Source organism: Rhinolophus ferrumequinum, chromosome 7 (genome assembly GCF_004115265.2).
Source record: "Rhinolophus ferrumequinum isolate MPI-CBG mRhiFer1 chromosome 7, mRhiFer1_v1.p, whole genome shotgun sequence".
In the NCBI taxonomy this organism is placed as follows: Eukaryota; Metazoa; Chordata; class Mammalia; order Chiroptera; family Rhinolophidae; genus Rhinolophus; species Rhinolophus ferrumequinum.
Genome location: NC_046290.1, coordinates 52,964,882 through 52,991,153, shown reverse-complemented (window position 1 = coordinate 52,991,153; position 26,272 = coordinate 52,964,882). Strand labels below are relative to the sequence as shown.

General features: G+C 34.5%; 1 protein-coding gene across 4 annotated transcripts in view; it reads right to left on the bottom strand.

The window, feature by feature from the left end:
• The window catches only part of ATG10 (autophagy related 10), a 393,520-nt gene that overhangs the window by 117,714 nt on the left and 249,534 nt on the right, over nucleotides 1-26,272 (bottom strand). The window lies entirely within an intron of this gene.

Genomic DNA, 26,272 nt, shown 5'->3' with positions numbered 1-26,272 from the left:
GATCTAAATAGAAACATACATCTTAAAACCATAACTCTCACCTCATTACATTTTTCATAATCTCATTTCTTAACTTTAGACAAATCTCTAAAATATACTGTATACTTCCCCTTGTAGTGAAGAAGTACTTATTTAGAAGTTCTACAATTCTTTTAGGTACTGTTAGTTTCTTTTCCTTCTTATATATTTAAGTAAAATTAAATTCAATCCTTTTTATTTAAAGTAATAGGCATAGTATGATCAACAGATCAATGAAAAGGAAAGAAAGAAGGGATGGAGGAGGAAGTAGAGAGAGAAGGAAGTTGTATTTGTGATGATCTAATGTATTATGTTGGTTATTTGAGGGGGGATTTTTAAATTTGTTCTTTGTATTTTCATCTGTCATAAAAGCTTATATCAGTATACGAAGATAACAGTGATGTTTTCTGTTATACAAAAATCAAATAAAAACTAGTTATAAAATAAAGATAAATAATCAAGGTTACGAGGACACTGTGCGCGTCTTTTGGAAACTATAGAAGTGAGTTTGACCCACAAACAACTCACCTGGATATCAAAGTCATAATCCATAGATTCTGAGCCAAGTAGTGGTCCTCTGGGACCTTTTAACTTCACATATACAGAACTATGAGGTAGAAGTCTGCTTTGTATTTTAGTACACTCAAGTTCTGTGCATATTTAGGAAGTCTAATTTCCTGAGTAAACAAACCCGATCACCTCCCATCGGCCCATCCTGAACTGTCCCGCGCAGCAGATGACCGCTAAGGCACCCTCCTTCATACTCTGGACAGAGGCTTCAGTGCCTTGCACACAGCAGTGAGGCAAATATTGTTGAGTGATGAATGGGGCATTCTGCTGACTGCTCTCATCTCTGTCACTGTGCAGGCTCCTTCCCACGCTTCTTCCTTTCCTCACCCTCCTACATGCAGGCATCCCCCAAGGTTTGGTTCTCACTTCACTCCTCTTCTCAGTCTAATTTCCCTGAACTATCTCATACACTTCCCAAACTCTAACTCTGGCTTCTCTTTTGAGCTCCAAACCTAAAATTGGAAGCATGTGCTAGACATCTCTACCAGGACGCCCTCCAGCATCTCAAATTTGACGTGCCAAAGTTGAATTAGCTTCTCCTTCCCCCATCCCTCCCACCTGTCTCATCCCACTGGCCAACCGTGGAAGATCTCCCTTACATCTCCAGTTGGGGCAACTGGCAACACATTTGGCTTCCTGGTCAGGAACTGAAAACCTGGAAGTTGTCTTTGACGCCTTCCTGTCCCTCATGTCCACACCTTTTATACCTCCATAATTTCTCTCACACACATTCCATCCTTCCCACCTACGCTGACATCATCTAATGCAAAAGCAGCCCATTATAATGAAGAGAATACCAGGTGTGGACTCAAAAGACCTAGGATTTAAGTACCAGCTTTGCTCTGAATTTGTTTTGAGACCTTGTACACATTACCTAACATATTTTAGTACAAATCTTTACATCACAGAATCACTCTGACAGATATATACATAGATATATATGATTTAGGAACTGTGTTATTGTATATACTGTATGTATGTAAAATGTATATATACAGAGAGAGAGAGGTATCACTCTATATACACATGCGCACACACAAATATGTATGATATATATACGTGCAAATATAAATGAAAGGTAGCAGCATCCAGGCTGTTACAATACTCACCTGATCTAGTACAAAAATGTCTACTTTTAATCTCTAAGTTGTCCAGGCAACTTTTTATCCTGAATGAAGTATTATCTTATTAAAATATCATTTGTTGCCTCTTAATGGTCTCCAATTTGACAACCTTTGCCAAGAGAATAAAACCAAAACTCTTTAACATGGATTTCAAGGTGCTCCATTATCTGACTTCACCTTAGCTTTCTGACCTCACTTCCCAGCATATCCCCTCTATTACCCATGTTCTATCAAGCCACACCTTAGAATTTCCTTTTCTCACATACACTTTGCATTATGCTATTCTCTGCAGTCTAGAATTTCCAGTTTAGGAAACCTCAGCTTCAAGGTCCAATTCAAATATCACCTTCTCAATAACATCTCCATGGATTCTTCATCAAAATAAGTGGTCCATATTCTACCTTGCAAATGGAAGGATCTTTACAATTCTCTCTTTTCAACTAGATTATAAACTCCTGAAGGCCAGAAACTGTGGAGTTATTCACCCTTGACTCTCCATTACTTATCGAGTCTTACATACATTAGATATTTAATGGATGTGTGTAGAACTGAATTGCACAAATAAGGTTCCTTTAAGTTTTTTAACTTCAAATAATTAGAAACGCACAGCAAGTTAAAGCTATATAGTGAAAATGTATAATCATTAAATGATTAGTTGTAGATACCTTTTTAAATGAAAATGGAGAAAGACATTTTAAAAATATATTATTAAGCTTTAAGCTAAACAAAAATATTGTTTGGTGCTCCCTCTGCTGGATTTGCAGCAACAACTTAAGAATGTTGAACAATAACACCACAAAGAAGTAAACAGAATCAGCTTATCTGTTCCTTGTATGTACCTCTTATAAATAACCACTAGAAATTTTTCACTGAGTTCATTTAGAAATAATCCTATCTGCAAAAAAAGGTTGGTCTATGAAAATTGTTTATAAAGAGACGAAACTGATCTTACAATTTTGGTGATAATTCCTGTCAGAATTTCTATTTACACCTTTGTTCTCTAACTAAACCACCTACTTTATGTATAAACAATTTTAAATATTAGCTGAAACTACTGATAAAGTAGAATGAGATCTTTTTGTTTTCTAGTTAATCTATAGTTTTTTTAAAAAAAGGATTAGGAACATAAGAGGTTAAATTCTTCTTGTGTTTCTAAACAGAGTTATTCTGAGTACCCTGAAGGCATTTAATTCCAAAACAGGAAGCCACAGAGAGGAACACTTGGTTACACTAATGTTATGCAGATCTTTTGGAACATATTTTCCTAAACACTTGCTGAAAGAACCTTTTCTATACTGCACGCTATCGCATGAAGTTGGAGAAGGGTCCCACGGATACCACAGTGTACTTACTGCTCAAATTGCCCTTTATCACTTCTCTATTTTCCTCCATTTTCCTTACTTTAAATGGTCCCCTGCTTGCTCATGGAAAGAGTGGTAAGAAAATCAGGATGGGGGTCAGGGAATGTTTATTCACACACTATAGTTCGGTTGTTTCTGCATATATGTGCATAAGAGCTATGATACGGTTTATGGCAATCTTTTTTTTTTAATGGTGTAGAACTGATACCATAGGAAGATTAACCCAAAACCAGCAAAGACATCACTGTTAAAGATCAGTGTCCTTTCCAATAAATTCATGTTTTCTATGCTTTTCACTGTGCTATAAAATCTCTTTAATCTAAAACATGTTAAATGAGCTCTCACCGTTGTCGCTGAAACAAAGAACAATAGTAAACCAAAGACAAATGGAAAAAGCCGTGGATTCATGTAATTAAGTCGTGTGGATGCTGGAGCTATCTCTGTTACTGAGCAAATCACTTAATATGGTCAGCTCTGTTTCTCAACCTCTCCAGTAAGGGTTCAGACTACCAGTGATCTGTAAGGTGTTACCTAGGATTCCATGACTAAACATGTGAACTAGATCCTTGGTCCATTTTAAGTTATAGGTAGGTGTAAGGCAGAAAAAAAAAATCCCCCCAAGGTGAATGCATTTTTCATATGCCATTTGATTTCATATACCATTTCAATGCCATGTTTAAAAATAGCTTTTTTTTTTTTTTTTTTTTTTAGTTTCTGTCTTAGTTTATATTCAGTTATGTTTTAAAGAAAGTAAATGATCACTGAGCAATTATCCTTCTGTGCTGGAAATTAAGGTTTCATGCACATTCTTGATTATCCATAAAAATGAAGTGCAGTAATATTAAAAGCACTAATCTAGTTGGAAGAAATCAAATAGGAAAAATAGTCAATATATTTGGATCTGCTTATGGTTACTTTCAAAGAATTTATGAAAATATTTATTCCATTCTTAACATTTATGCCCTAAGAATTTGGTTGAAATCAGCTATGAGAATGTTAAAATAGTGTTTTTAATCCATTCCACAGAGCTTGGAAATGATTCTTTCTTGAGAAATCTCCATGTGCAGAACAAGGGTTTAACCACTGCAGGGTGTGACTACTGGCATCCTCCTGCTGGGATGTGTGCCTGTGAGCTGCCACCTCCCACCCCCACTGGGACTGCTGAGATGTGAGCTGTAGGTGAGTGGGGGCATCCCTGCTAGGGCCACAATACAGTGGCAGGCGGGCGCAGGGTCAGAGCACAGAAGGATAGTCCCAGGCTCACCCTGACTGTCATCCAGTAATGGCAACCTCTAAAATGCTGACATGCTGTCTTTTGAGCAAGCCTGTCAAATCACTAGATTTGTTTTTGGAATTTCAGCTCATGAATATGTCCTCTAATGTTCAGAGGGCATTCTCATTGAAATCTACCATTACATATATGACTGTAGCAAAGAAACCCTTACATCCCAAAAGATTTAATAGCATTCTTCATCATATAGTGATTCATTTCACTTTAAACTATTGAATGCCATATTCTGAAACGATACAAGGTTTCAGAGCTGTAAATTAGGTGGTAGACAATGTCTAAAAAAAGACATTTTGATGTGTAGAGGAAAAATATGCAGAACATGTGATTCATTTTCATTTAACATATTATATACCCAATGATGAATGAACACAGGAAACTTATGATGTGGTTTGTTGCAAAATGGAAACAGTAGTATCCAACAAAAGTCATGCTTCTTGCATTTCTTACGTTATCCATTTACTCTATTAGCCAAAAACACTGCAGTAAACTACCGAATAATTTCTAAACATTTCTGTAGAGAAAATTTCATTTCTGAATGAAATTACTGAATGTTTTCCATAAAGAAAATATCAAGGAAGGCCATTTATCAGACTCCAGCTGTGCTGATGTCATGACGTGTAAGTGTGTGACATTAAACACTGACATTATTAGGTGTTCATCATAATATTAATAACTCAGTCCTTCGTAGGCTGTATGACATAGTATGAACTGAGAAAATCAGCTCATTTATGTCACGTTGATTTCAAAACACCTACATCAATAAATACTAGACATTTTGAAACAAAAATACATTTAAATGAAGATAACTTTATATTCTAGATGTTTTCCCCCTAGAAAATAATAATAATAAAAGACTGCATCTATGATGATTCAATATAATCTCACATAGAACTTCAAAAATAAAGCTTAAGTTTTCTCCATTTTAGACCAGCAGGTCTCTTCTTAGACCCTTGCTTAAAAGTTAATAAAATAATGGTGTTTAAGAAAAAAATAATAGTTTTAAATTGTTGTAACTCTATTCTATTTATTACCTTTAGCTAATCCCAACATGGCAGCCAAAACTACTACAGAAACTGGACAGTTAACATCACTACTTGGTTTGGCTGCAAAAATCAAACGTTAAAGCAGTTTCTTGATTACTATGCAGAAAACCCAAATTACCTATATTTATTTTTTATATTGATATATTGCAAAGTTTGATCTAAAACTGATAGAAAACATTTTAACATTATCTAAAAATTGACAATTTTGAAGAGAGGAGATGAGAAAATTTCAATATAGATAAAATCTACTTAAGCTTGTAGACAGAGAATAGGCTTTTGCGAAACTATTAGGCAAGTGGGCGTATAAATTATTACAATTAGCTATGAAAATTGTTTGGTAGAAGCTACTAAAAATGAACACATACATACATACCTTATGGCCCATCAATTCCATTCCCAAGTATAACTCAACAGTAATATGTCCAGTCACCAAAAGAGAGGTATATGAGTGTTCAGAGCAGCACTCTTTGTAATAGGCAAAAAAGAAAAAAAGTAAAGAATCCAAATTCCCATTATTCGGAAGAATGTATAAACAAATGTGGTACGTTCACACTACGGAACTGCATGCAGCAAGTAGAATGAACAAACAACTACATACAAGTTGGATGAATTTTACAAACATAATTGAACAAAATAAGACAGGCAAAAAAGAATATGTGCTGCATGATATATTTATATAAGATTACGAGAAAAGAGACGAGATGTATCTAAGTGTCAGAAGTCAGATTCGCGGTAATCTGACTTCTGACACTTAGATACATGTGCTAAGGAGCAGGTGGTCACTGACGGTGTCAAGAAGGGGTCCTGGGGTTCTGGTGATGCTCTGGTGCTTCACAGAGGCAGTGGATACAGGAGTGTGAGCACTTTGTGAACATTTATTTGGCTTCAAGAAATAAACAAACAAACTAAACCTGTGAGCAGAAGCAATAGGAGAGCCACTGATGCCCACCCCAGGCATACATACACACACTGTTATCTAGTACGGATTTCTGAAGAAAAGATTAACTCTTTTGAGGGGACAGAGACAAGTGGGAAGCAGGACAAGGGACGGAAGCTGAGGAATGGAGCTATTAACAAGTCACAGATAAAGGGTACAGAAAGAAGAGAAAGGGGCAGGCAGGTGTGTCTAAGAGTCAGTCCCAACTTCACAGCATAACTTGGAGCAGCTAAACTGACAGGTCCATGGAATAAGGGCAGGGGCTGTTGGCTGGGGGCGGGGGGGGGGGGGGGGGGGGGGGGAAGAGGGGCTGTTACATTAGGACCTCCTTTTTGAATGCAAAAGGAATCAATTGTTGATCTCTATATAACCAGGTAACCTGACAACAGCTTTAAAAAGAAATTATTTTACATTTTACTAGACGAAGAATACAGAAAGAGCTCAGAAGATGTTTGTTAAATTTAACTTAATCAACATAATCTTTACGTAATAGATATTATTATTGTTGTCTACAGATAAAGAACCTGAGGCCTCGATGAGTTATTTGCACTAAATTTTACAAATAACAGTGGTAAAATAAGTTTGATCCTTTTTGTTGTTGTTGTAGAGGAATTAGGAAGAAACAAGAGACAAAGGTAATCAATCCCTTGGTTTAATTTAATCCTTCCCCTACAAAATAAGTTGTAATCTTTAGAAAGCTTGGCTCAATTTATTCAACCCAGTATACATCACATTAGCAAAGGATTTCATCTGAGGATCAAGTTAGGATTCCTCAAACTAAAAGTATTCAAATTGGGTGTGAAATAAGGCCTAGCTGCCAACAAAAAGAAGAACCAAGCTGGGATCCAGAGTTGCTTCCACAAAGCACAGCCAAGCTGTCCCTGGTCTGACAAGCATCAGGTAAGGGCACTGGCTACACACTGGAGGGGGCAGAGTGTCTCCCCAAGACCTCTCCCAACCCAGTCCGCTATGCCTTGTACCATAAGAACTCCAGTTTGAAGCAAAAATGCTTTCCAGAAATGTTCTCTGTGAGTAACTAAAATGAAGGGGTATGTGTGTGTGTTTATTAATTTTATTAAAATCTCTTATAAGAAAAGTTAATGAAACTAAAACTCTGCAAAGCCTGTACATATATACACACACACACACACACACACACACACACACACACACACACACGGTGGAAAGTTTGCAAACTTAATTGTCTGACCTTCTCATACACACACACACACACACGTACACACACATGTACACACACACACACACAAATCAAACCTATGCCTTGAAAATATATAAGCCAAGTTATGTGTTGCCTATATTTTTATGTTTTGGAAAATTCATTATATCTCTAAAAGAGTACAATGTAACAGTGTTTATTTACCATTGCATTCTTACTGCTATTTGGTTTACTTATTTGGAAACAAACTTTCTTTTTTCATGATATTTTTCTAATTTGGAAAACAATAGCTTTTCTCCTGTTTCTAATGGAGCAAGTACCTAATAACGATTGCGTCTAACCTTTGAAGTATTATCCCTGTCAGCAAGAATGAGCACAGGCCTAGAAGTACTGGAGTATTTTCAGTCTACTTCCTATAGACTTACGGTGCAGGCAGGGTACTACAGTCTAAAATTACAAAACTCATAACTTTAATATGTTATATCTCTTAATTACATAATGGTGAATACATACCACATCAACATCTTAATGTTTTCTAAAGAAACTCACATAATTCAAAGACCAAAGGAAAATTTAAAATCCATCAAAAAATAAAACTGAATCTATACATTTCATGTGCTACAAATCTTAAAACGTATCTGTATCATAGCTATATTGAGTGAAATTTGGGTCAATCAATGTATCAATACTTCCTGTAGCAAGTTAATCAATAACAAAATTCATAAGACATAGACCTTCATGTATCAGAAATATTACTATGTGTGTCAAGTATTATGAGCCCACAGAAACCTATTACCCTAGTGCCTTCCATCAAAAGAACATGCTGGCTACTGAATAACATGAAAACAAGACTTGTGTACTAAGTATTCACCTTAAGAAACATTTGTCATTATTGATATGTAGTAAGTAGATATCTAATTTTATTAAAATCTCTTATAAGAAAAGTTAATCAAACTAAAACTCTGCAAGGCCTGTGCACACATATATTGAAGTAGTCAGCACATAGTATTGAAAAGAACTGTGAACATATCAGATTTCCCCCTAAAACTTTCCTGGTAGGCAATTTCCTGGTTGCTTTTGAATGTTCAATGACAATGACATCAGTAACTCTAAAAAAGCCAATTCAATTTGGGGCAGATAAAGCTATCAGGAAATTTTCTATACTTAGTAAATTTGCCCTTTATTAAACTTCTACTACTGGTTCTATTCTGCTTCCACAGCAGCCCAGAGTGGCCATGAAACTAAGCTGTGGCCAAAAAAATGTAAGTGGAAATATTTGTGGAAATGCTGAAAAGGTTTCTTACAAAGGAGAAGGAGGAGAAGGTTTGCCCTTTCCCCACACTATACCGACCCTTATTCCTGCTGGCTGGAATAGGGACGTGATTGCAGGAACACCAGCAATTTACCATGAGGTAAACCATCATTCATTGAAGATACCAGAGCTGGTCCTCAATGACTTCATGAAACTGCCTTTCTAGCCCTGGACTATGCACCCCCAGACTTAATTTTCACAAGAGAATAACCCTAAATGCGTAGTTTTGTTATCCATAACTTGGAAATTTAGTTTCTACTTCACATACCAAGTCTGCAGATACATTTTCAATATTTGAAGAACAACATCACATCCTACCTAAATCCTCTCTACCTTAAACTTAATATTTTCAGCTTTCTCATCATTAAGTCAGCCTCTTCCATACAGGTTCAAGTTTATCAGAGTTCTTAAAAGTGTCACAGTAGAACTCAATGCAATCCACCACATGGGATCTGACCAGTAAAGAACAGATAAATTATCAACTTCCTTTTGTTTCCATTCCAAGACAGCCTTATGCGTTAGTGTCTTCAGCAGTCTTCAAGACTAAGATTCATACTGTGATGATAGGCAGCCAGAAAAATCTAGTTTTTTGCTTTGTTTTGTTAGCCACTGGAAGTGCCCTTAAACCATGCTTTCCCTACCTTGCATATATTCAGTCATTTGTTTTTTTCTCTTTTAACTAAGTATAGGCCTTTAGATTTCTTCCCATTACATTTCTCCTTAGTTATAGTCTACTACTCCACACAATGGAAAAAAACTTTGAACCCCAATTTTGGCATCCAACCTAAGTAATTATCCTTCTTAGCTTGTATCTTCTGCATATTTGGTTAACAAGTGTTCTGTGTCCCCACCAAGTCCTTGGTAAGAACTTGAGATAATCAAGGCAAAAGACAGAGAGCCTTTTAGTGATCCACTGAAGGCAAGAAGCACATGGTCAACACTCCAGGGATGCTAGTCCAACCAGCTCTGAATCCCAAAGATCCGTATCTTCTTTGAAGAACTCAGGGCCAAGGGCAGAGCCACAGGAGGTCCACAGGTCACACTCAGGAAGCCCTCATCCCTGACGACTACCACCTACAAGAGAGCCTGGCAGCACAGGCCAACTCACTGCCCAGGTAGGTAAGTGTGCTGAGAAAAGATGATGGGGGAAAGAAGGTGGTCAAAGCAATAGCTCTAATTTACATAACAAGTACTTAGATAAAAGGAGGTTACTGTGTCTTTAAAAGAAAAAATTCTTAGTACTTGGAGTGTAGGGTGGGGACTCAAGCAGTGATTGATTGACAAAGCAGTGTAAATTCCATGACCACGCCCTTTGCATAGACAGTGATTGCACTGGGCTTCAAAAGACTGATGAAGCTGCTTTTCAGATTTGAAATGAGTGTCTCATACCTTAGCCCTACAGAAAAACCAAGATAGCAAACATTAAAGAACTTAAATATGCAAGTGTTGAAACGTATTAATGATTAATGATAATTTATTAAGTGCAATACTGTGCTAAATTAATATATGCAGAGTAAGACTGATTTTTGCTAATGGAATTATCTTGTTTATTATTATGGCTATTAACTTTAAAAGAGCTACCTCACTATTTTTTGAACAAAAGGCACAGTCTAAGATACAAAATGCAAAACATTTGGATATTGACTACGTGGTATGATCAAAAAATATGGTAAATGCTTAACTAAAAAAATTTATTACAATAAAAGACATATTGCCTTTAATCCCCCTCAAAATACTCCCCCTCCCTTCGAACACACTTATCCCATTGTTCTTGCCACTTTCTGAAGCAGTTCTGGAAGTCCTCTTTTGTGAGTGTCTTTACTTCATCCTCCATCATGGCAACGCTCCTTGTCACACATCACTTTTGGTATGGCAATTTCTATCAGATAAAAACATTACGGTATGTCCTCATCCACCTTATTCACCGGATATGGCACTGTGTGACTTCTGGCTCTTCACCAAAGTCATAGTGACCATGAAAGGAAAATATTTTCAATTGATTCAGGACATGGAGGCAGCCACAACAGCACAACTAAAGATATTCACGAAAGAGGACTTCCAGAACTGCTTCAGAAAGTGGTAAGAACAACGGGATAAGTGTATTCAAAGCAAGGGGGAGTATTTTGAGAGGGATTAATGGCAATGTATCTTTTACTGTAATAATTTTTTTTATTTAAACAGTCACCGTATTTTGTGATCACACTTCGTACATTGTCACTCTTAATTTGATGTAGGTTCAGTCACTGTAAATTAAGGGTTTTCTATATCTATAAATGTTATTCCATTGGTAAGAAAGAATTTACAGAAATAATATTTAAATATACATTTATTACTTCTGATTAAAAGATAAACATGCAAAGTAAATTATAATACTTTATCAGTCAATAATTACACCAATATCTCTTAAATAAGTTACATCTTAAATGAAATTATTCTATATTATGTTAAACCATTGCTTTAAAATTAATTATTAAATATTGTTATCAATCGATGTACTTCTTACATTTATTAAACTACCATGAAATAGAGGACAAACTGCATCCATTCTTTTCATTGGGGAGCTGAAGGTTTTTTTCCAGTTAAATAACTTATTCAAGTTTTTTTCTGACAAATATGTAGATTTTTCTAGTTTTTTTTCCCCCCAACAAGTAGTCTAAGAAAATAAAAAACTAGTGAGTCTAAGAAAATAAAAATCTAGTAAAAATGCAGTGTGAACCATTCTGAGAGCTTTTTCTTCTCCTTTTTGGTGAAGGAAAAGGATGTATACATTAGTATGGTTTTGTCTAGTTTTTGGTTCATAGTTCATGTCAGTTCAAGTCCCTCTTGAAATCTAAATTAAATTATATTCAAGATGTAATGCTGTTTTATTGCTCTTATATGGTTCATTTTTCTATTTCACTTCAAGGCTGTCAACAAGTCTGTATGTTGTGGGTGAGCTGGACAAAGGTCTCTGCAGTTTGGTCAGGCTGACTGTTGGGGTCCATTTAAAGGAGAACTATCTACTCAGTACTTGTGAACTCATATTGTTCCTGCAGCTGACTAGGACTGTTTCAATTAATCTTCTTCAATTCTAAATAACCTGAAACTGTGTCACTGGTCCTATTAGCTAACAGCTTTGTCCTTAGGTAAAATCAAGTATGAAAGTCTAGAAACAATGATCCCCCTTTATTTGCACAGTGTTAATTAAAAGTAACATCAGCAAATAATTTAAAAGAACAAGCTGAGCTCAATTGTAAAAAGTTCACTATCACCATATATTCAATTTCTTTAGATATTAAAATACTAAACTTAAGGAAAAACTTAAATGTTTCATTCTGTGTCTCAAAATTGATTAATCTAAATTAAAAGTATTCAACACCTTTACCTGGATTTAGCTTTTGAAAGCCTTGCCTGAAAGATAACTTTATTGACCATGGTGAATAAGACAATCAAGACTATAGCAGAATCCAGACTAAATGTCACAGTGGGAAATAAGAATTCCTCAGAGCAACAATTCATCCTTTTCCGTATGATGTCTTTACTTTGTTGTTGTTGTTGTTGTGTTGTTGTTGTTAAGATGCCCATTCTCTTTCCTCTAGTACTCCAGTTCCATACACTACCAATTCTTTCCTAAGCCCACACCACTATGAATGGGGTATGGTAAACAACACCCCAATTTTAAAAGATTGCTTTGGTTTTCTGAGCAATAGAAATAAGAGTGAAAAAAAAAATCCTAGAGTAGAAATAATGCCCATTATTTAGCACCCTGTAATCTGGTATCTTCAATTATTAAAATAGAGCTAATATAATGGGAAATGACTAGAAATGTATTTTAAAATTAAATGAAGAAAATGATTCATGTTTCTAGTTTGGGTTTAGTTTTTAAACATGGCTATCTTGTTGCTGAGGTTGAAATTTTTGCAACATGAATCTATTGTAATTTCTCTTGAGACTTCATTGGGCAAATATTATACTGTAATTTAAGATGGTCTTAGACCTTTTGATAAAATTTTTCACATAACTTAAGCAATTGTGGAAAAGACTTTCTAAATACTTTGATATTTTACTATTGAATCATTATAGCTCTGTGACCTATGATCTTTATTCAGGAGTGTTTGGGTTTGGCAAAAAGAAGATGTTTTTAAATTTTACTATTAATATTTGTAGGGATAAAGGTCATTAGCATCCATAACAACAATAATACTGTGAATCTGCATGATATTCTTCCTCAAGAAAGAAAATTCCTTCTTTAACAAAAAAAAGTCAAGGTTGACTGAAAATTCTGTTTTACAAAACACATAACAAGTTTAAGATATTTTAGATACAACTGGCAGGCAATATATGGCAGATACAATTTTGCAGGGGTTTACTTTTGCTCAATTAAAAATAGAATGTATTATTTCTTCAAAAAGCATACACAACTACTAAGTAAGTGGAGCTCATTTATTGTAACCTTGAAGTAACTCAGAAGATATTTCTTTGTGGGTAATTCACAGGTTTCCCTTTGTAAGTATTTCTTTGTATGTAAGTAGTTTATATATATATATATATATATATATATATATATATATATATATATATATATATGTATAATGTGAACATAAAAGACAGCAATTAAAAGACAGAAGATATTATTTGATAACATAATTTTACCAAAAAAAATTGGGGCAGTGGGATGTGTCAGAGCAAAGTATGAAGGTATATGGAATTATCAATTAGTGACTTTTTTTGTTAAGTAAGGACATAAGCCTATATAATGTGTTCATGGAAGCTTTCACTTTCGGATACAATGCTAAGATACCAGGCCAGCTCACACTGCTCACTAGGATGCTAATAGCAGCAAACAAACTTTATAATATTTTGGATAGGGGCCCCATTATTATCTCTCAAACTTCAATAATAGCCCACAACCTGTGGACCCCTCCTCTCAACACCTGGGAGCCTGGTACAGGCACTCATCAAGGAAGGTAAAACCAAAGAGCTAGAGGGCAGCAAAAGAAATTGCAAAGCAGTGTGACTGTGAAAGATTGTGAGGTATTGAAACAGCAATATTCCAACAGGGGGAAGTTTCCATTTTGAGCTAACATTGGATTTAAGTCATTGCACAGGAAACATATCTGAGAGATAAAAGAGGTTACAGGGTTTAAATTGTTCTAAAATAAATATGAAGTCAGACTTACAAGAGCTAACTTTTAAGCTGCTCTACTAATAGCAAAAGAAATGGCTGAAATTGACATCTGCAGTAATGTTAAACCTAAATCATCTGACAAAATAGACAAATCTTTAGAAATAGATGTGTGAGTGCACCTGCTTTTCTCACAGCAGTGCATAAAAATATTCCAAACCCAGACAGACTGTAGAACTGATGCTTTACGGGTCTTTATTTGACGATAAAATGATACCCATGTGATAGCAGATGCTCGTGTTTTCATTTGAAAGATTAGTAGTATCTTTGGTAATCAACCCTGGTTCCTATTCTACAATATTAGTGGCAAGAATCTGTTTAAGACAAAGGAAAGAATCTGATAGACTTCTTGCCTCTGAGAAGTCTCCAGAGATGGGCTGTCATAGGATGCCAAAGGTAAAGAAATGTTTTTATTTGAAAAGTTTAAGATCATTAACATCTATTAACTTTCCTGCTAAGTAATACACTTTGTTTTAAGAAACACAAGGTTCCTCTTGTTCTTCAGAGCCAACCTTTGTCTAGGAGTGAAGGAGTGGTTAGAAAATGATGGAAGGCTAAGAGATCCTCACGAGGGAGAGCAGCAAGTTACTCGGCGGACTTCTTCAGTGGCGATAGAAGCCTTTGCACTTCCTGTCTAAAGCCATCCCTCCCCAGGCAGAACTTGCCAAGCAGGAGGCATGGTGGGCTGTGACACACTGAGGGAAGATAGGACAAGAGGTACTATTCGCTGCAAGTACAGTCACCACCTCCGGTTAAAATAAAATGAAACAAAATAACTCTACGATTCTCTTAATTGAAGATCACATTTTAGACAAAAATCGAGTTTCACTAAAATTAATGATGGCAGCTCTCCTACCAAGATAATTAGTATTTGCTCATTGCACCATGAGAATAATAAACTCATCACATCATCCAAGTAGATTTTATGCCTGGTAAACGCTATTCATATCCCTTATCTTATGTTATTAAAAATAATTTTAAAGAATAAGCCACTCTTTGTTGAGTGTTTATACTACCTATGACAAATACAATAATTATATGATATATTACAAATTGAAAATAATGACTTTAAAAACTAGTAAAAGCAAAGATGTTAAATAATTTGCCCAAGATCGCCCCATACATAAAGGAAAGAGTCAGAACTCAAACTTGGGTCCTGCTTTTTCTACCACCTGGACATCTCAACTGTCAAATCACAGGTTTCATCTCAATTTTACAACCTAGTTCCACTAAGTCTTCTAAAGCTTCTCTGTGAGGGTTTCCTTTCTGGTTTGTTAGTTTGTTTCTGGTTGTAAAAGCTATATATGCCCATTATTTTGAACACTTAAAAATGTAAGAACAGAAATTAGAAAATAAAAATCACCTGGAATTCTGCCATCCAGAGAAATACTGTGTGTTGTGTGTGTGTTTATATGTACATGTATTCCCCATAGTATATCTATACATATTAGTTTATAACTTGTCTTTTCACTCAATATATTGAAAATATCTTTTGTGTTAATAAATATACATCTACCTCATTGTTTATAATAGCAAAATAGTGGTATCTTGAATGTATATACTACACATTCACACACACACACACACACACACATTGAACAACTGAGGAAATAATTGCAAACTTTTGAAAAGATAATTGTGGGATTTAAAAATAAATAATTGCATATATAAAGATTAACTATTTAAGTAATAATTGACATTCAAGTGTTTCCAGTTTTTATCAATAATTCTACAATAATTTTTTTTTTACAAACTTACGGAATTATTTGCTAGGATAAATTCCTAGATTAGCAACTGCGAAAACAAGTAATCATTTTAAATTTTCATACATATTACCATGTTTCATTCCAGAAAGACTGTGACAATTTATATTATCACCTAAATGTATCTGTACCCGTTTTGACACTCAAGCATGTCATCATTTGTTTTCTTCCTTGAAAACATGATAAGTGAAAAATGGTATCTCTTAGTCATTTCAATTAGTATCTCTTTGATTAGCACTGAGACAGAAAATCTTTTCCCGTATTTATTGGTCATTTTCATTTCCTCTTTTACCAAATACCCACTAACAAAAGCAAATAAACAAGTAAACAAAAATACATTTTTCTGTTTTTCTTCTGGGATTGTTCATCTTTTTCATATGATTTACAAGGCCTACTTATATATTGGAGCCATTAATCCTTAATAGCACAAATAATTACAAATACTTTCCCTGGTTTGTCATTTGCCATTCAACTTTGTTTAGAGTGTGTTCTAAAGTACTATGTATTCATTTAAAAATAGTGAAATACAAATATCATTTGCCATCTAAAATTATTAGGCTTCTGAAAACCTCCACTTCTGAAGTAACAGTGAAGAGATTTATCCTGCCACGTGAAACAACTAAAAAACTGGACAAAATATATGAAAGAATGATTTGTCAAGACATTGGACATCAAGTAACAAAAGATATTGATCCCTGAGACATGGGAAACAAAGTTAAGCCTAAAATTGTCCCAGCTTATTGCCTAGAGAGAGTTTTCACAGCGCAAGGCCACAGCGCAGGGAGGCATAACACAGGCTGAGCCCATGAGGTTTTCTGAGTTGTGGAGATGGTACTGGGAATCCAGGGAGGCCCAGACAGTTAAGGATTTGCAGCACAAAGAATCGGAGAGGAGAGAGCTGCACAGAAAAAGAAGTCCCTCCCATCTTCACCTTGAGCATGCATTAGCTCATACAGGTATGTATGAGAAAAGATCTCATGTAAAGAACCATCCAGAAGCTTTTGAGGAAACAATAGGTGACAGTTCCATAGTGCTGAGAATAGTTTGGGTTCCTATTAGTCATAATTCATGGGGACTGGGTAGTCCTCAGAGAAGATTTATCTCATTAATGGACAAAATGAGCCCTAGACTAAAGGCTGCTCTCTGGTCCCACCTAACAAAGCTTACCAGTAAGACTTGAAAAGGATCAAACTGCTTGCAGATAACCTAACTCAGTATCTCAAAACAAAGTTCAAAATATGTATAAGAATACAAAAATATCCAGCACCCAACAAGGTAAAATCTACCGATATCTGGCATTTAATAAATTTTTTTTTGAAAAAGGCATGCAAAAAAGCAGAAAAATAGAAGTCATGATGCAGTGAAAAAAATAAATCAGTTGAAACCGACCCAGAGATGACACCAACGATAGAATTAGTAGATAAACATAGTAAAAGAGTTATTACAGTGGTATTCTGTATGTTCAAGAAGCCCAAACGTCAGCTTTTTTTTTTTTTCTGTAAAGGGCTTGACAGTAAGTAATTTGGGCTTTCCAGGTCATAGAGTCTCTGTAACAACTGCACTCGTACTCAGCTCAGCCATTGTAATGCAAAAAGAAGCCATAAACAATGTGTTAACGAATGGGCCTGACTGTGTTCCAGTACAACATATGTACAAAACAAAACTGGTGAGCTAGATTTGCTTCATAGGCCGTCATTTGTCAGTCCCTGAGCTAGAGGAAAGGTTGAACACATAAAAGATATTTAAAAAGACTCAAATACTTCTAAAGATGAAAACTATAATATATGATAAAGATTAGACATTGCAGAAGGAAAAAAACATGTAACTTGAAACACAGTAATCAAACTATCAAAATGAAACAGAGAGAAGAAAGACTAAATAAAGAAATGAACAGAGCATCCGTGAGCTGTTGGGCCATTTCAAGCACCCTAATATACATATTCTTGCAGTCCCCAAAAGAGAGTAAGAGGGGAGGGTAAGACAAATATTTATAAAGCTATAAACCCACGTATACAGAAGCTCAATGAGCTCTAAGAACAAGAAACGTGAAGAAAACTACACCAAGGCACGTGATAATTAAATTGCTTAAAGCCAGTGATAAACCTATTTCATTTATGAGTTAGGATAGTGCAAACATGGTTGGCAAGTTCTGGGATAGAGGTTACACATAATCCAAATCTATTTATATCCTACGTTTCAGATAACGAGTTCAAGAGAGTTCAAAGATTGAGAGAGTAAGGGATTTATCTAAAACTTTAACCAAATCTACTTGGTTCCTGTTTTCAGGCAGTGTCTAGACAGCAAGAGATACTGAGGAAGACCGTTACAATAATGGTTCCCAATAAAGTGTGCCTCACTGTATCTGCATCCTTTGCCGTGTAATATTGCTGCTCGAGCACTAGAGTCTATTTATTTACCCCCTTATAACTAACTGATTGAACTTGCAACATGTTTTGACCAGTATATTGTGGCAGAATTGAGTATGAGTTCTGAAGCCTGGGCCCCCAAAAGCCTCATAGGTTCTGCCTTCACTCTCGTGGGACCCAGTCACCATGTAAATTAAAGAAACTTAGGCTAGACTACTGAATAAAACACAACAGGAAGGGAGAGGTCACAGGCACTTAGACCTTCCAGTTCTGGCCAATTCACCAGACAAAAACAGCCTTATAAATGAGTCTTGATGATATCCACAGAAGAACTGCTTACCAACATACAGGCTCTTGAGAAATAATAAATCACTGTAGTTTCAAGCCACTAAGTTTTAAGATATACATATATATCTAGATCTAGATCTAGATACCTCAATAGATATCAGAAACATGCTTTTTGTTTATTAGTGTTATGTTTAGAAAGTCCTTGCCACTTCATATTATAAAAATATAAACCTATATTTTCCTCTAGTGTTTTACACTTGAATTGGTACATTTAGCAGTTCAACTTATTTTGGTATGTGGTATGAAGATGGTACCTAATCTTGTTTTTCCAAATAGTTATCTGGTTACCCGAATAACATTTAAGAAATAACCATCCTTTCCCCTCATTAATTTGAATGCTATGTTTACCATAAACTTTGAGGATAATTTAATGGGACAAATACAAAAGAAAAATGTTCAAACCCACCTTCAAATACAGAAGCTATTAAACCAAATTAGTCGTTTTTATAAAAATTCCATTTATTTCCATTTTATGTATGTATATGCATACTGTATTATAAATATTTTTCTACATTTCGAGAAGAAAATCAGAAACATGTATTTTCCAACATTTTGTCATGGAAACAGTCTTATTCAGAAAACTTTTTGTATCATAGTCACTGTAACATGATTTTACTGGTACTAATTAACCTCGGTCATATAATGTGGTTTCTACAGTTCCCTGACTATGTATTAACCAAATGACCTTAAGTCAGCACTAATGCAATGGAAAATTGAGAAGTTGAGAAGCCTTCACTGCAGTCTACAAATATAAGATAAAATTCATATCAATGTTTTCCACATTACAAAAACATGGGAAAAATAGATCTCGTTAAATTCAAGGTAGGATATTGTCAACATGCAGGTCTCCTGGGAGTTTCTCAGTCCCTTAAAGTGAAATCTGTAAGAAGACATTTTATGGAAATTATTATAGTAGCAAGATTAAATCCTATGTCCCTACCAACAAAGCATGCTAACAATGTTAAAGGAGAAATCCAATTCCTAACTTCAAGTGTATATTCAAATGTTCATTCGACTTGCCTCCTTTTAGCTCTACTCTACTGTCAAATTTTCCCTTAGGAGTGTCACAGAAACCATTGAATTGGAGGAAGGAAAAAAAAGCTTAAAAAGGCAGAAATAGCAGAAAAGCTGACTTTTAAATGGAGACCCTCCAAAGGACAGCCTTCCCAGACATTAATTACTCCCTCTCCAAAAAAGGTCCTACACTGATACTGCTCCACTTGAGTTGGTCAAGCTGCCTGAAATCACATCAATTAGAGATTCATTTCAGTCAATAAGTTTTCTCTTTCTAAAATATACAAAAATCTCTAGATGTTTAAGAGCTTACTGAACATCACATTTATGTTAATTTGTCCTTTCACTGGATTTTTCTAATAGATTGTGGAAATCACCTGCACTGAAAAAGTGGATTTCCCTAATTATATTAAAAAGCACCTTCATTCTCCCACTTGTTGGCTTTGAAATCTAAAATCATTTTTAATTAAACTTTTAATCTTGAGATAATTATAGACACACATGTAAGATATACATGCACCATAAGAAATAGTACAGAAAGTATATCCTTTACCCAGTTTCTCCCAGTGGTGACATCTTGAAAACTATAGTGCAAAATTAAAACATGGATATTAACGTTGATATAGTCAAGATACAGAACATTTCCATCATCACACAGATCCTTTTTATAGCCATCCCCGCCTTCTCTTTAACCTGGGCAACCAGTTATCTGTTTTCCCATCTATCATTTTATCACTTTAAGAATATTATATAAATTAAATCTTACATTCTGCAACATTTTGGGTGTGATTTATATTCACTCAGCATAGTTCTCTGGTGATTCATCCAGGTTGTTGTGTGTATCAAGGCTTTCTTCATTTTTATTGCTGAATAATATTACATAGTAGGGATGCACCACTGTTTGTTTAACCATTCATCCACTAAAGGATAGCTGAGCTGTTTCCAGTTTGGAGTTATTATAAATAAAACTTCTGTAAAAAAATTGTGTGTAGGTTTTTGTATCAGCATAAGTTTTCATTGCTCTGTTATAAATGACTATGAGTGTAATTTCTGGCTCATATAGTAGTTACATGTTTAGTTTTTTTTGAAAAACTGCTAACCTTTTTCCATATACTATTTTAAATATTTTAAATAAAATATACTATTTTATATTTCAACCACAAACATATGAGTGATTCCATTTCTCTGCATCCTTGCCAGAATTTGGTGTTATAACTGTTTTTTTATTAATTATTATTTTAGACATTTTCACTGGTGTATAACGATATGTCATTATTGTGGTTTTGATTTGCATTTCTCTAAACGTTAATAATGAACATCTTTTCATGTGATTGTCATCTGTATATCCTTATTGGTGACTTTTCATGTTTTTTACCTATTTTTTATGGGACCGTTTGTTTAGTTTTGAGAATTCTTTATCTATTTTCCGTACATAAAATTGTTTATATATTCTCCTGTGTCCGTTATTTGGTTTGTAAATATTTTCTCCCACTCTGTGATCTTCCATCCTCTTAACTAGATTTTCTTCAAATCAAAACATTTTTTTTTAAGTTTGAGGAAGTCCAAGTTATCAATTTTTCTTTTTTATACCTCGTGCTTTTCGTCTGAAATTGAAAAAATTATTTGCCTAGCCCTAGATCCCAAAGATTCCCTCTTATTTTTTTCCTAAAGGCTTTATAGTTTTATATTTTACCTTTAAGTCCATGATCCATTTCCAGTTAACTTTGTATGAAATCTGAGACTTCGATTAGTGTTCATTTTTTCCCCCTATGGATGTCCAATTGCTTAGCACCATTTACTGAAATATCTATCTTTCCTCAATTGAATTGTTTTGTGCTTTTGTCAAAAATCATTTGTATATATTTATGTGGGTCCATTTCTGTATTCTCTGTTCTATTTCAGTGCTTTATGTGTCTATCCTCCATTAATACCACACAATCTTGGTTACTATGACTACATAATAAGTCTTGAAATTAGGTAGACTGATTCCTCCCACTTTAATCTTTTAAAAAACCGTTCTAGCTATTCTAGTTGTTTTGCCTTTTCATATAAATCTGAGGACAATATTGTCTATATCTACAATAAATCTTGCTGGAATTTTGATAGGAATTGTATAAATCTATATATCAATTTTACAGAGAACTGATATCATTGCTATGTTGAGTCTTCCAATCCATGAATAAATCTCTCCATTTATTTGGATTTTCTTTGATTTCTTTTATCAGGGTTTTGTAATTTTCAGCATGCAAGTCCTATGAACATTTTATTAGATTTATACCTAAGTATTTTCAGTTTCTTTCAGCAACTGTAAGCGATAGTTTTAATGGCATTGTCCATGTATTTATTGCTAGTATATAGAAATAAAACTAATTTATATGCGTTTATGTTGTATGCTGTGGCCTAATCTCACTTATTGGTTCTAGATTTTTTTAAAAATAGATTTCTTAGACTTTTGTACACTAAAATCATGTCATTTGCAAATAAGGACAATTTTATTTCTCCCATTCCAGTATGTATGCCTTTTAATGCCTTGAAATATCAATGCCAAAGGTCAGAACTAGGGCACACATTTTAAAGTACTCACTCTAGGTGAGTACGCCTCTCTTGCCTCACCCTAGTCCCAGCCTTGTTCTTCCCCATCACTTCTTTCTACTCCTGCGATCACTCCTTCATTCTTATATACCTGGATATTTCACTCCTTCATTCCTATATACCTGGATATTTCAACAGCTTTCTAATTATTCTAATTACAATCATTCCATGTTCTAACTTATCAAGGTATTGCCAAATCTTCTTAAAAATAACTCTGTCTGGTCAAAAACTGCCAAGAGTATCTCACTATTAACTATAGTTCAAATCCCTTAGAAAGAGACATAGGCATATAATATTGTTTTAAGTTTCATTGGCTGCAAGCAAAAAAAAAAAAAAAACTGACTCTGGTGCTAAGTTAAGCAAAAAGTGGTAGTTGTTAGAACTAAAGGAAAAACTTAACAACTATGCCTGGGAAAAGACAGGAGCATGTTAGCTCTCAACTCTATTATGAAAACTTACTGAATAATTTCAGACCATGTTTATCTCTCCCTTTCTTGACAATTTGTGTCACTTCTATGCATTTCTATTTGACTCCTGACGTGTAAACCTTTTCTCAAAAACTAACATTTGCTTGGGTGTGGAATCTTGTAAGGCAGGGTCTTATGATTCCCTATAGCTTTCCCCTAATGACTTTCCCCTAATGGCCCTGTATCTAGCACATATTTAACATAAATTGAAATAAAAGCATTAAGCTACTTATTTTTGTTTTTGTCATTACAACTAAAACTTTTACTAATCTACAAATGAACGTACATTTTGGTTATAAAATACTGTTTCTTATGAAATTAATGTGAATTTTAATTTTAGAAGTATGCTGATTCAAATTTTATCAAATATGCAGTGAAATGATTATTATGCCTTATAAATGAATATTACACATTGTGGTAGCTAATTTCTAAAGATACCTCTCTTCTTTCTCCTCACCTCTTCTCCCACCACAATAAACTATGCCTTCTGAATATATACATGCCCTTGTGTGTTCCTACCTTTGAATCTGGGCTGGTCCTGAGACTCACTTTTGACCAACAGCATGTGGAAAGGTGATGCTACATGATTTTCAAGGCTGGATTATAACAATCTGCAGTCTGAGTCTCTTGGACTATGTGCTATAAGAAGAAGGTCACCAGCTAAGAAGTCCAACTACCCTGAAACAACCATGCAGGGAGAAGCCCAAGATAGCCACGTGGAAAAGACATGTGGAGGGAGAGATGCCCTGCCAACCCCAACTATCCCAGTCATCCCAACTGAGGTGGCAAACACTGAGTCAAAAAGCCATCTTGGATGTCCAGCCCAGCTGAGCCCTGGTGACTCAAACTCCATATTGTTGTTTAAAGCAGTTACATTTTGCAGTATTTTTTTTTTTGCAACAAGATTTAACTAAATAAAAACACATACTTAAAACAATCACTTGGGCACATGCAGAAGAGGATCATAATATACCTGTATTTTTAAATTTTTATTCCAGTCATATCTCTAAAGCTATTATTTATTATTTTATGTGTCTTTTGTTATTGTTTTTCATGGTTTTATTTTGTTAATTCTATTGCCACTCTGAATTTTATTCCATTATTTCATATTATAAATTACAACTGACTTACTAATAACAGTAACATGGTAACAGAAAACATTTTCTCTTATAGAATACATTTACTTGTTTATTAAAATATGTGGTTTTGAAATATTTCTTTTAAAGTAGGGATAATGTCTTGATTATTTTTCCACTATACAAAATAGTATGTCGTAGTTATTCAATAAAGATTGAGAATTAAATTGATGTGTGATGGGAAATGATTGTTTTATGAAAAATGTGATCAGATGTATTGTATTAATCCATCACTGACCCAGTTAAGAATTTTTAAAATAAAGAACTTTAAGACTTTTTCTTTGACATCTATTGTCACATCTGTTTAAAATTCTTAAGTTTTTATTCTAATTCAATAATATCCATTTGAATTCATTATTATTTCAAAATGCATACTGTAATTAACCAACAATTTACCCATAAAAATAAAATAATTTGATATTTTAAATGCATTTAAGGGCCTAAAAGGAAATAATTAGAAATAAATATAATAGACCTTTAATATTGCTTTTGAACAAACAAAACCTCTTCTAAAAGCCTTGTTCAAACATTTTACTAAGTTTTTGCAAATATCCATATTTTTTTGCTAGTTTAATGGAGTAAGTTTCTTAAAAATTTAGTGAGTACCTACCACAATTCTATATTCTCTATATATCATTAATAATTTAAAATTTTCTACTATAATTGTTTATAAACCTAGTTTATAAAATCAGTTCCTAAGAAAACCTTAAGTGTGACTACCTAGAAAAATTATAAATATATCTCTATTTACTAAAACCTCAGTCTTCCATACTTCCTGATTTACTTGCTAGTTAATGAAAGTAAATAGATTTCTAACCATTTCAGTAGTTTGGTTAAAAAAAGAATGAAAAGTTATTAACAATTGGATAAAAGGCTGAGAATTTATTTTAGTCTCAATGCACTCATAGTGTACTTTTAAAAGAGAAAATCTAGAGACCATCAGCCAGAAAATATATTTAGAATAAATTAAGCATGTTCAAAGATTTTCAAGTGTCTTCAAAATGAAGCCATCCAGAAGACATGACATTAATCAAGTAATTGAAAAAAACAAACAAAGAAACAAACAACAAAAACAACTCAGCCTGGGTAAGATAGTTACTGAGTTCAACAAGAAGAAGATATAAGAGGACAGGCATTTAGGTGTTCCTAAATTCCACTCCTCATAATTTTACTACCTTCTTTAGAACTTCTCACACAGTCACTTCATTGAATTCCAGAATATATGGATTATTATAAATCACTGTGGTCAAGGGTCCTGAAAAAAAAGCCAGTCTGATTTTTACCATTTTATCTTCATAAGACAGAAGTTTAGAGGTCAGGACTTGAAGTCTGTCAAGAAAACTAACCAATTGGCTTAGTTCCAATAGAATCATAGCGCATCAAACCAAATTGTAAAACAAAGGGAATGAGACCAGAAATTTGAATCGAATTACATTGGGGAGGTCAGAAACAAATAGAGATTCATACAGGTCCAAGCATAAGGAAAAGCAGAAAAATGGGGGCAAGCAAGGTGCACAATTCAGATTCAGGTTAGGAGAGGCAGGTCAGGAATATTGAGTTCAGAGCCCAGAGGCAGAAGGTGAGGCACTGATGTCTGGAGACGCGGATGGACCTAGCTCCCTGGCAGAGAGAACGCTCTCTCTAAATGGTCTCTGCAATACACCAAGTTGTACCTGATATTAGCTCCACCTCCACCCAACTGTAACACATGTGTTTATCCCTAAATACCTAGCCCCAGGCATCCCAATATAGCTTTTACACACTTTCCAGAGTCAAAATGTTGAAAAGTTTTCCCTTGGTGTTCCCACAGCAGTGTCAGAGCAGACAAATGAATGGTTGCACCTTTATATGATCCTTACTTACAACTTCATACATAGGAAAACGACCAAGTAACTCTAAAGAGGTAAAGTAATCATTTTATCTTCTAAGATTTCTGGTGTCTTCTTCTTTGGATATAATAATGCATACTAAAAACCTTCACTGCACATTAAAGTAAAAAAAAAATTTTAAGGGAAATATCAATCTAAGAAAGCAGTGTGGATAGTGCTAGATAGGAATGTATACCCTTTGAATAATATAAATCATAAAACCTCAGTAGTAAAGACCCTTCTACCCACGGAGATGTTTGGAAAGACTGTGTAATTATTGTGTTACACTCAATTTAGAGAGTCATTATTTTTCCATAAAATAATGTTAAAAACCATAATCCAAATGCACTAAGACCTTTATCCCTAATAATAATTGATCAAAGGAGAGAAATTTTACTGCTTACTTGTACTGCAGTCAGTGAAAGATCAGCACCTATAAGAACCTGCCAACAAAATACTCCAGACAAGCACAAAATCTATGAAGTATAAGGAGTATATGTCCCACACTACAAAGAAAAAAAATCTTACAGCTTTTTCTAAAGCATCAATCAAATCAGAACGAAGTGCCACAGAGAGAATTTTGCTTTATGAAGTGCTGGCTTCCTTCAAGGTCATTCATGACGGTGATGCAAAGATGTCTGCAATACTGTGCTTTCACTCTCAGCACTAGAGAACTGCCTAGGGTCCTTACTTAATGAGTTTACTAGTTGAGCTTCATCTT